General features: G+C 41.2%; 1 protein-coding gene across 3 annotated transcripts in view; it reads right to left on the minus strand.

Moving 5' to 3' along the window:
- PHF3 (PHD finger protein 3) overlaps positions 1 to 12,416 on the minus strand; it is a 50,745-nt gene extending 38,329 nt beyond the window's left edge. For 2 of the 3 annotated variants that reach the window (XM_048496425.1, XM_048496443.1), the window contains exon 1: positions 12,253 to 12,415. The gene's annotated coding sequence lies outside the window, so the exon portion shown is untranslated. Of the gene's footprint in view, positions 1 to 12,252 lie in introns of all 3 variants that reach the window. The other variant, XM_048496420.1, reaches the window with a different exon arrangement.

Below are 12,416 nucleotides of genomic sequence, written 5' to 3' on the forward strand. Positions count from 1 at the left end.
ACGTAATTCTGTGCTTAACCCTTTCCCTTACTGGACACGACAAAAGCAGAAAAAAGGGGAAGGATATATGAGGCCTACAGCTTCTCCCCTGCAAGCCCCAACCCCCAGCATATACCCCATTTTTTCTCTTAGGTGCATGTCTGCTATATCAAAAGGGGAACAACCACAGGGGAGAGACTGCAGGGAAAGGTTAAAGCACCCATCCATCATGGCTTACCTTTTGATATCTACCCACCTACCCCCTACATCACTTTGCTTAGCAAACATAAAAGCCAGGGTTGTTAGAGCCACGCTTGCTGCCAAAAGCATTGCTACAGCCTACATAACATGGAAAAACTACAGGCACTGCAATGTGGGTGACCCTTTACATCGTGCCAAAAAGATGGCTAATCATTTCCAATTCCTACTGAAATGGACTAAGTTGCACATTGGTTTGAAAAGCTGTGACCGCGCAGGGTGAAGCACTCTCTCAGGTCACAACCAAAAATATGCTCCTCAAACAAAAGAATCCTCTTTTACGATCCGATAATTATTTCTAGGTTACTTTATCAAATTCATCTTAATTCTATTATAACTACACCCAATCAATGAGTAATGTTCTACTGGACCCTATCAACATAATTCTTCACAAATAAACTGGAACTAGTCTCATTTCAAAGCCACTGCCTGCCTCCCAATAATTCTTTTCAGCAAAGTCTGAAGCCTTCCTCCAATTTAAGTGCCTCCTGCGCTCTCAGAAGAGTCGTTTAAATGAAGTTATGTTCACTTTGCTGAAAGAAGGCTTCAAATTTTTCTGAGCCTAATAAATAGGATAGACACACAGTCTTCTTACCTAAACACATAATAAAATATGAGCATGAGAGATTAAGATAGCCAGGCAACAGCAAAAATTTAGGAAAGTTGAATTTTAGCAGAGCTGTACATTGGGAATATAAAAAAAATACTAACTGCTAATAGAAATATAAAAACACCAGTTAGCATCTTACTATACAATTGAGCAGCATGTTCCCGAAGACGAACAAGAAAAAATGAAGGACTCTGGAAAATGTAGACCAGAGGGTGCCATTTCTCATGTACAGAAGGACTAACAGGATTACAACACCCAGACTGCTCACTCAGTTGATACACTTAAACTTCTGCAGTCCTTGCAGGGCTATACTATTCCTTGCCTGAGCCAACTCTCAAGTAAGTCGGCAGTGAGCTGAGTGAACAGGCCACCTCGCCCCAGGATGATTGGGGGGGGGGGGGGCTCACCATACCTAGAATGGCTTTGGCTGAGGAGGTGAGAGCAAGGCTGTCAGGTGGCCTGCCCCAGAGCACACCAGGCAAGCTACCAAGGGAAGAGAGAGTTGGAGTAGGAGCAGAAAGACAGTGAGTTCTGGGGAGAGGCAGAAAGAGAAAGCTAGGGTAAGTGAATAGAAAGAGGGAACCAAAGCGTGGGTAGGGTGGCAAAAAATAGAGAAAGGAGGGTTGGGGTAGGAAGAGAGAAAATACAAGCTGGAATAACTGGTCAGATAGGGAGAGCTGGGGTAAGGGGGGGCAGAAAGATAGTTGGGGTAGTGGGACAAAAAGAAGGAGAGAGCTGGGGTAGTAGGGCAGAAAGTTAAAAAATAAGTGGGGCAAAAATAGCCAAGATTAAGAGAAGGGCTGGCAGGATGTGAGAGACAGAGAAGAAGGAGGAGAACAGAAGAAAAAAGGAGGGAGTAATGTACTCTCAAGTCCCCACTTGTGATTTCCCATTTGCTAGAGCCCCATTGTATTTTTTCATACAAAAGGGCTCCCCATTTTCACAGCCACCCTGCTGCCCCTCCTTGGCAAAGCTGGAGGGGGGGGGGTGCAATATCAGTGTTTACACCTGGCACAATTTCCTGGATATGCCCTGTTGACATCTCTTGCCCTGAGAGGATTAGTTTTCTAAAACCCATTGTATTTTTTTCACACAACGGGCTTTACTGATAGTCTATTGTAGTCTATCTTAGATTTCAACAGTCACTCCTTTCACTGTTGAGCAAGCTTTCATCATCTCCTCAATGGCATCTACATGAAATTGGGCCACCTGGAATGTTAAAAGGAACAGCTGGCTGCATAACAAATTTTCAGCAAGTTTTTTCTTAATGGTGTTTACCAAAAGCAGTCTGGTTTCTAGGCCAATAATATTCAGTTCCATCACTGAGAGTTCCCTGTCAATTTGACCAGGCAACAAACATAAAAAGTAACAGCACGGCCACAGAACTAGGCTAAGCAAAACCGCCAATTATCAGCAAAGTTACACCGATCATTGAGAGAAAAACTTCACGTAGATTTTTTGTTGCTACAACATCTACTACTGCTCATGTCAACAAGAACAAAGGGTTGCCGTTCCCACTCCAAAGACATTTAAAAGTTATGTTCTCCTTAATTCAAAAATAGTCAGATATAACCAGTATTCAACATTTCATCCTGGCCAATTTAGAGGTCTGAATCTACAAAGCAAAATCTGTAATATCTGTTACCTGCAATAGTGCAACATGACCTCATACTTAATTAGCATTTTATCTAATTGGCAGCTCTGTGCCTATCTTATATCAACTCTGGTCTCCGTAGAAGCTGGGGCATCTTCCAAATGGAAGCAATCTGTATAATTAATTAATGCTTGCAAATGAGAATCGCCAGCTTCTCTTGATAATCAAAGAACTCTGATACTTCCCACCTTCAACACACACAGATATAAACTTAACTACCAGAATCAACTATTAACAGATTCCTAGCTAACTGCAGAGGACACAGTAATCTCTAGTTAAAAAATCTTAAGAACTTTCTTGGGTTCAAAGGACCGCCAACTCCCTGTGCTTGCTGTCAACAGAAGAAATATGGAAAATGATAGAAAAGCATTCAAAAGCCTCTAAAGAGATCAAACCAGGAGAATGCAGAAACACAAAGCGTACCTTCAATGCATACCCTACTAGTGATTCCTAGCAGTAGTGCAACTCCTGGGTGCTCCAGCTGATCTGAAAAACTTTCTCTTGCTCATCTCAGTAAATCACAACTCTGTAAGCTTTTGCTACTTTTAAAGAATATAACACACCGGTCTCCACCTGGCTTTTTCCATACTCTTCGTATTGGCTGGAAACTTTGCATGTAAGGTTCTTGAGACAAATCAAGTCTCTATTCTGAAGTTACAACCCAAGACTGCACAAATTCCAGGTGTCAAATCACCATGATTTGTACGCCAGCACGGTTACAGTTTTGGACTTAGAGACCCAGGTTCACATCCCTACTCTGCCATAAAGTTCACCAGAAAACTTTGGGCCAGGTCAGGCTAACCAACTTTACGAGGTTGTTGTGAGGGTAAAATGGAGGTGAGAAGAACCATGTACTGGGCTCCTTGAAAGGATAGGATAAACATGTGCTTAATAAAATAAACTTATGGCACCTAGTACTTTCAATGATTTTATTACAGCTTCGCTTGATAATTGTTCAATTATAGTACAAAGCCCTGTTATTTTGCATCTGAATACATTCAGCCGGTCAAGATAAAAACAGATGTGTATGAAGTGCTTAGCACTATTTACTTATAAATCTTTACGCTTTTAATAGAGGTGGATGGATTCTTGCCTTAACCAGTTGCTTGCTCTGCTGCTTCCAACATACAATTAAGTAGAGCTTTTTGAAAGAAAATGAAATTATAAGAAATTCCAGAGAAGAACAGAAGGTAGGGTCAGTGGTTAAAATTCTGCTGTGGCAAGTGGGATTACTCCTCTTTTAGTTCTATATACAACACTTTTGTCATAGCATTAATAAAATTACAAGAATCTGTGAAAAACGCTTAGGATTGAATTTAGTAGTAGCAATAATTAGGAAATGTAGAAATTATATACAATATCTGAAGGCTGAAAAATGAAAGCTGCTAAATCCAAATCAAATCAGTCAAGACCTGTTTTAATCTTTCCTATCTTCTTGAGAATTACTTATCCTTCTTTTATAGGTGCTGATCTTATTTAAACCTTTTAGCCTAACCTCAATTCCAGTTTACTATTGCCTATACTAGTGCTCAATCTCAGCAATTTACTCCTAGATTCGAACCTCATAGCCACACACCAGTGAAAATTACAACACAAGACTGCACTGCAGAAATGTATGTCCAGAAGATCCCAATCACTATACTTGTCCACAAGAAGGGTTAAAATAAGCAAAAAGAACAGAATTATGTGCCGACAAATCCTATATAAAGCTAGTTAATGCTTTACATATACACACTCAGGTAGATATCCAAGAAGTTCCAGGTAGCATACAGAACAGTATTATTCTACTGTCACAGAACTATCAATTTCCAACTTTATTCTACTTTCACCACCACCACCAGCATGGCTCTGAGGACCAACAGTCTTAGGGTCAGAAAGGCTACAGTTCATCAGCATATCTTTCCCAGCAGCCTATGATGGAATCAGCAGTGTTATAAGCCTAAGAGATGTAGGCTTCTGAAGAAGGCCAGTGAGTCTACATTCCAAACTGGGAGCACTCCATTGTTTTGAACCGAGTCTCACATGTACATGCCTAGATTGCAGGTGAACCCTCTGTGCAATGACTTCCTGGCTTTCAGGGAGCAAACAGCTGAGATAGACAGAGGCATGTGTGAATAAGACCAGAATTCTAACCTATGCTGACAGAACTGCTGCGGTTGTGGAGAATGAAGCTTTCAAGGGAGGAGTACAAAGGGGCTGGGAAATGATGCCTCAGAAGGGACCCATTCAATGAGCAATGAGCAAATGTCCTCTCACACTGATGGAATGCCTCCCAATGAGGGGAAGGTCCTGACATTGAGTGATTAAATACCGAGAAATGTAAACAGATAAATCTGTGATGAACATGGTAACTGTACAAATTGGTGAAATCAGAATATGAGGAGCAAAACAGAGAAAAGAGTGGAAGGTATAGCCAAAGCTTCCTAGCTGTTAGATGGCAACACTGCCAATCAGGAGAGAAACAGACAATGAGAAGAGGAACTCTTTGGAGGACAGAAATAGAATGTTCAGTCTTGAACATGCTGAGACAACAAATTAAGGGTTCAGATATTTCAAACCAAAACAGCGCCTGAAATTCCCTGTCTAATTTTGGATCAGAAATACCCTAAATGGATGTAGATAAAAATTAGAGAAACTGTACTGGAGGAAAGGAGAAAGATTGTTCAAGGGGAGACATGGGAGAAATCAGCATAAAGGTTGTATTAGAAACCATGGGATTTCAATTATGAAGGCTTGGTGTATTTACATCTGTTCCACAGAAGGAACAGAGAGAAACACAGCTAGGATGAAGAAGCCCACACATATCCCAGAAAAAAAATACTGCACTGTAGTGACAGAATGCTAAGATACCCTATATTGAATTCAGTTCTCAAACACTTGCTTTCACAGTAAGACACTAAACAAATTCGAGAATTCTAAACTCTACCACTGATTTCATTCCAATGATTTTAACATAATGTAATATTAGAGAATGACTGCTTAATTATTTAACACATCAGCAATCTTTAGCCAGTGGTTAAATCTAACACAGAATCCCCTGAAGTTTATTCCAGCTTTAATAGGGAAATATGCTTTGTATTTGATTTTAAGCATAAAAATTCATATTTTCGTACATCCTCAGAGTTCGATCTTCATATATAATATGTGAAGTAAGAATTCTAAGCATTGAATACAAAAACTGAAATCTCATTATGAATAATTAAATCAGTATCTGACTGTAAACTTCAATTTTGTGGATTTCAAAGAGGAATCTGAATATCAATGTATCTGATAAGTAAATTTCCTGGCCCCTCTATGAATGACCCAAAAAAAAAATCCAGAAAACAGAGCCACCTATAAGCAAGGAAGGGGTCTCAATGTATTTTGGGGGACCTACCAGACACAGAGAAAAATAAGACTTTTTAAATTTAACAAAAGAAAAGGGAGAAACAATCCTTTAAATGAACTAATGAGGATTGAGTGTACTTCAAAAGGACAGAATGTTGAAAGCAGCCAAATATCAATTAAAATAAACAGTTATGGGAAGGGAGAAAATCAGTCTGGTCAAGTCCCAAAAGCGGGCAAAGTATCTGAGGAGATGAGAGGTGTTTCCAAACTATTTTTCCCTTCCACAATGCCTCACATGAGTTTCAGTCTCACCAGTTCATCAAAATTAAGATGAATGTATGTATATACAAACACTACAAGACTATGTTAGGCAGAGTTCACACATCAGATATTTACTGCTAAAGTAGCCCTCTGTTAAAGCTTCCAGTAATTGTAAACTACACAATCCTGCAATCTACTGACAAAGATTTGCTTACGATGTAAATTTAAAGAAATGACTTTAGTCACAATTTATTCACTTAAGTATCTCAAAAGCAACAACTATGGGAAAGTTGACTAACTTTAAAAACAAAATTAGTTTTATTCTACTGGTATATGCTATGCGTTGGATCCCACAATCTGTCAGTGGAAGGCACTGATGGTTACAGATCTTTCCTGTAGTCTTCCAGCAGTTTTTTTTTACAGCTTTGGAAAAGTTTATTCCCAGGGTCAAAGGATCTGGGTGATCTAACAGTCATGTGAGGCGGGGCAGGGGCGGCATTGGGAAGGGAGAAGGGAATGAAATCACTACAGCTCCACTCACAGAAGGAACCAACCCAGTGGTCCTTAACAATTTGGTTAACCTTAGAGGACATGTTAAATATGTGGCCAGCTAGGAATAAGTGACTCTCCAACCCTGCATTGCCTGAGGCTGCAAACAGAACAGGATTACCAAGTTTCCAGTGGGCTGCAATAAATGGCTAAACTACAGGTACTGCAATTCTGGCATGCCTAACTGAACAAGCATCACACTTTTTAACATAAAACTATCCATGCCTGCATTCAAACTGACCGCCAACCAGGCAATATAGTAATTGCCTCCAGTATGTTAGGCCACAACATATTTTACATTTTAGTTATGCCAAACTGTTGTGCTCAAAACCACAACACTTCAAAACTATTCCCAAAATTTTTTGATCAAGTTGTGCAGCAGAGTTACAAAATGTAGCAGTCCCAAGATTTTTCTGCCAATCTATACATCTCAGCATTAAGACATCTGGGTATTAAAAGCAAACTTGTACAAAGTTTTCCTGAATGATCATCTGGAGGCTATCTGCACTTGGCACAGGTGACTACCTTCTTTCCACATGAGGATCTTTGTCTATCTGCAGCAAGCTTCTGCACAGGAAAAAATACTTCTGTTTTCCATACAGAAATCAGTGACTAGGTCAAACCAACCAAGCCAGCATATCCCTGTCATCAGCCATTGGCCAAACTCACCTAAGCTTCAGAAAGCACTTGTATGCAACCTTCCAAACTTTTTTCCTCTTAAAGTAGATGCAGAAGGCTGTATTACTCCAGCCTATTCACGGTTTTAAAAGGGTACCTACATACTTGGAGGCAGTAAATCTCTGAAACCCAGTGCTAGGAGGCAATATCAGGGGAAGGCCCTGACCTCTGCCCGCTTATTGACTTTCCAGGGAAAATGGCCACAGCCACTGTGTGAAACAGAATGCTAGATTAGACGGACAACTGGTCTAACCCAGCTGGGCTCTTCTTATATTTGCTTTTTTTTTAATTAACATTTCTATTTCTGCCCTATCCTAACAGTATCAAAAACAGCAAATTAAAATTGCCAGATTTTAACAGTAGACCACACACAAAACACAGCTACAAACAGAAGCCTTATAGAGTATCCAAGAAGTGATGGCACGTCAAGGTGCTCCACGAAAATAAACCAGGGCATATGTGGATCTGAAAAATCAGAGCAAACAAGGAGAAAAACGGAGTAAACTGCTGGTGAGATGAGTGAGCTGCACATATGGACGCATTAGAAACTGAACTGAGCTAATAAATAAAATCAGAACTGATAATAAGGACTTTGAAGAAGTACAAGCGAATTGTATCTTAAAAGGTAACAGCATAAAAGCATCTTGGAAAATGTTGGGTTGAATCATAAGAAATGTGTCCATATGCAACGTGCTCATGCAAGAACATCTTCCCGCAGTTCCTCCCAACGTGAAAATCCCCTGCTGAGGGTCAGGAGATCCCTGCTAGAAAAAGAGAAGACCACTCTGGCTGATTACCCACTCCTCACTGCAGCCTCCCTCACGGAACCGTATTCTGTTTCTGAGTTTCCTAAGCGTCTCCAGAAGGTTTCCAGAAGGAAGATCTTGTATGAACTTCTTCCAACTGCACAAATACAGGATTCTACTGTATTTCCAAACTAAGCCACAATCTGATGGGCAGCCCCATCCAAGAGGCGAGGCGAGTGGTGGTGGAACTGTAATTGGGCCACCCTGCTGCTCCCAGAAGCTTCTAGGCAATGAAGGGAGGCTTGCAAAACAAAACAACCTCCTCGCTGACAAGAAGCTCCTATGGGGCTGAATGGACTTACACGACCCAAAAGGGTCACACAAGTCCAGCATAAACCAGTGAATGGCTGGGAGAAACCAGGCCAATTTCAGCTGCTCCCCAGCCACACCCCTGGAGAGCCCCCATTGAGCCAGCAGGATGCACTGCATCCCAGTGCCATGAAAGGCCAGTGGTGGCTGAATGCTGCAGTTTCACCCCTCCAACAGGGTAAGTGCCCCAGGGAGAGCATTTCCACCTGCGCCACTTCCACCAGCAGATTCAGCCACTTCCCCCCACGGATGAAGCTGTTAATTGAATTTCAGATATTTTTGGCTGCCACAAATTATATTCTCTTCCAATGCTTACACATGAAATAATTGAAGTGCTATATTATAGACAACACTTTACAATACTGTAAATATTTTCTACGCAGACCCTAACTCCAGAATAGTCACTTACCCCAAACATATTACACAACAATTAACTGAGAAATATAGCAGCAACAAAAACCCCAGAGCAACGAACACATCTACAACTTACCCAAAAGTCACAAAAGTCACCTACAAGATCTATAGATGAGTATACGATACAGTAATATTTCTCACAACTACTTTTATTCCAACGCACTTGACTTCTCTGTGCTTACCTACTCCCACATAGTCCTAGAGAATCTACTCCTACAGGCCACAGATCACACAAAGTGGTTTTAAAAGAATATTTGCATATGCAGAGATCTGAAGACATGGAAAAAAACAGAAAATGGGGGAGGGGAACCAGTTATATTGTGTGTTGACTCTCAAGGACTATTATTAGTTTGCTGTGTGTTCATTTCCACTGCAACATTTATAAATACCTATTATGAAATATTTTGTCCTTTAGAATACAGTTTTGGCTGTTCTAACAATACTTCCTAATAACTATGTATCAAACACTGTTGAATCTGTAGGCACATTTGGAATTTTGAGAATACTGAGTTTGTGTCATCACCACAGTCAGTGCAGATAACCCTGGAGTGAAACAGTCCCTATGACTATATATGTAATTACTGTATGACTACTAAGCCATACATATATTTTTAAAATATACTGGAGAGTACAATGGCATGTATTAATGCATTTCATGTTATTAAAGTAGTTTGGATTGGATAAGAAAATAAATATTGGGCATTTCATTTCTTTCCAAAACTGTTTTCTTCTATGGCTTCAAAATGTCCAGAAATTTTATATCTCTAACAACAGAGAGTCAACAGCAAATCTTCTGCTAAAAAGTACCTTCCATTAAACTCATGGAACATCTGTGTTAACAAATTGGAAGGAATGCGCTTATTTAATTATTAAAATGTTTATTTTCCATCCTTCCCCCAAAATGCCCCAAAGACATCAATAACTGTGTTAAAAACTCATCAGTATTAAAACAACCAAAAAATCTACATCCAGCCCCTGCCATAAGCTCAAAATGCCATAAGCTTGTATAAGCTTTAACAGAGACACTGAACAGAACTGAAACCCTTTCAGAAATAAAATGGTCTTACATCTCCTGGTGAAAATAAGAAGAAACAGGCCCACAAATCTTCTACATGACTGGACCCAAAAGTGAGAGCTTCAGCTGAGCAAAACTGATAATTCTTGCAGGGCAGCACAACACAGCACACAGATGATGGGGAAAGTACAATTGGCACAGAGTTCCTTCTGGATCCCAGCTCATAAGGGATTTTAAAGGTAACACACATCACTATAAATTGATCCTAGAATTGAATATGAAGCAAGTAACCTGGCTTTAACAGGGATGAGATGTGTTCATACAGGCTACTTCCAGTTAACAAACAGGGAGCTATTAAGTCATTAAGCACAGCCCCATATTCAGTGCATTGCAACTGTCCAACCCAGGATCAGCAAAAACCAGTGATGATGAACCTTTTGGGCTCAAAAATTCAGAAAATGCCTAACTTGACTTTGCTGGCATGTCATCCCCCATTTGAAACAAAACAAGAGCGCTTTTTTAAGATATGCATTTATTTTTTAAAAATACAGTGTTAACCACATGTGGTACTAAGCATTATATAAAGAAATGTCAAATAATTACAAAAATGACTCATATTCAAATGAGGGGAATAGCTGTTTCTGGATACTGATGACGTGTCACACTAAATGTCATGGCATCTCACCTTTGACATGCATAGTCATAGGTTCGCCATCACTGAGCCCAGAAGAGGAAGCAGTTTATAAGCAAGAAGAAGCTGAAACTAATGTTACCCTTTTATTTTTCCAACAACAAGAGCGTTCCCAACCTTTTTACATGGTCTGCAAAACAGACTGCCTCACTGTCCACAAAGCTGACCACACCCTAATAACATGCATTACTTCTGTCTTAATTGAATTAAGATACAGCTTGCTCTGTTTCAGTAACTATTACAAACTCAATACACAACAGTTCTAATTATAAGCAGAGCAGATCATTTATAGCCTCAGACCATGTGGTGCAAGTTAAAATGCCACAACAATGCATAAATCAGGTAAAGGGGAGAGGTGAGATATTAATGGATAGAGTCAAGAGCTACAAACAACCAAACATTAACAGACCAAGTTTTTGACAACCTTAACATTTGTGAACTGAAAGCAATAGTTCTTATCAAACATTAAAGGAACGGGCATCACGATAGAGCACACAATCATTCATGAATTTTCTCCAAAAATCTGCTACCCTACTATAAAAGTACATTTCACAAAACATTTTAAGCAGGTGAGCTATGGTCAGAAATATACTTAAAAGTGTAAAAGCCTGTTGGGAAGGGTCTACTACATGTAAGGTCTCCTACGTGTTGCAAGCAGAAACAGGAAAAATGTTCAGATAAAACCACTTGAAGTATCAGTGAGGACATCAAGTCCTGTAGTAGGAGCTTATCTGCAGATGGGGGGAGGATGCTGACAAGCAAGGCTGGATGTTCTAGCAACTTCAAACAATCAGCAAAACCCATACCGTGGCTGATTAGAAAGGGGGGGAGAGAGGGGGAAGACATGGACTTGATTAACATGATAAAGATCACAGGGTGCTACTGTGAGAACACTGTGCACACTTGAAACAGTGCAGAAGGCACTGGTATCATGCAAAGTGAAGGCATGCGCACACAACCGAGATCACTGTTAATTAATTCTCCCACAAAACCTACTGTACACATAACCAGTTTGGTTCCACAGGAATGACAAGATCGATTATTCACCAATCCAATGCACATGAATAAAATGGCAATTATTTCAGAACAATTAATGGAACACCAGTGCAGATCATGTTACCAGTTCCAGACTAATGGTGGTTGCATAGATAAAGAGCTGCAACTCTGATACTCTGACTGGGGTACAAGTCCCACCACTCTCTACTAGACTTAATTTTGAGCCAATGGATCTATGGAGTGATTACACTGTTCAGTGTAGGATACCAGAAAAGGATTAGTGCATACTAAGACGACAAAAGCAGCAAAAGGAGAGGCATCCTGAAGGGACCCGAGATGAGAAGCATGGACTGAAACATTAGGGGTGATGGCAGCAACTGCCCAGGACGTCCAATGAAGCAGGAGTCATGAGGTATGCCAGGGCTACTGCTGCCCAGGGCCTCCAGGAAGGGGGAACGAGAGGCAAGGGGCGGGGCTACGCGCAGAGGCCACGAAAGGGGAGGGGTCAGAATGGAGTCTCAGAGGGAAAGGGAGCCACGGGACGGGTGTCCGAGTGAGGTGCCTCTGGGGCCAGGAGAGGAAGAGAGGCGGAGGCGGCCCGAATCCATCAGCACCTATTCCGACCAGGACCTTTTCCGACCAAGAATCCGCAGCCCTCTCACTGAGGCCTCCGTACCACCCAGCCTAAACCAAGCCTGCATTTACCTGCCGTGGCCGCGCGCGCGCCCTCCTTTGGCCGGGTCTTCGGGGTCCCCCCTCTCTTTCCGCCTGTTATGTCTACCTTCTTCCTCCGCTCGCTCCGCAGCCCCAGGCCGGAGGAGGGGGAGAGAGGGCGGCCGGGCGGAAGTAGAAAGGCGGGGGGAGAAAGC

Source organism: Sphaerodactylus townsendi, linkage group LG01, assembly GCF_021028975.2.
Source record: "Sphaerodactylus townsendi isolate TG3544 linkage group LG01, MPM_Stown_v2.3, whole genome shotgun sequence".
NCBI classification, from domain to species: Eukaryota; Metazoa; Chordata; class Lepidosauria; order Squamata; family Sphaerodactylidae; genus Sphaerodactylus; species Sphaerodactylus townsendi.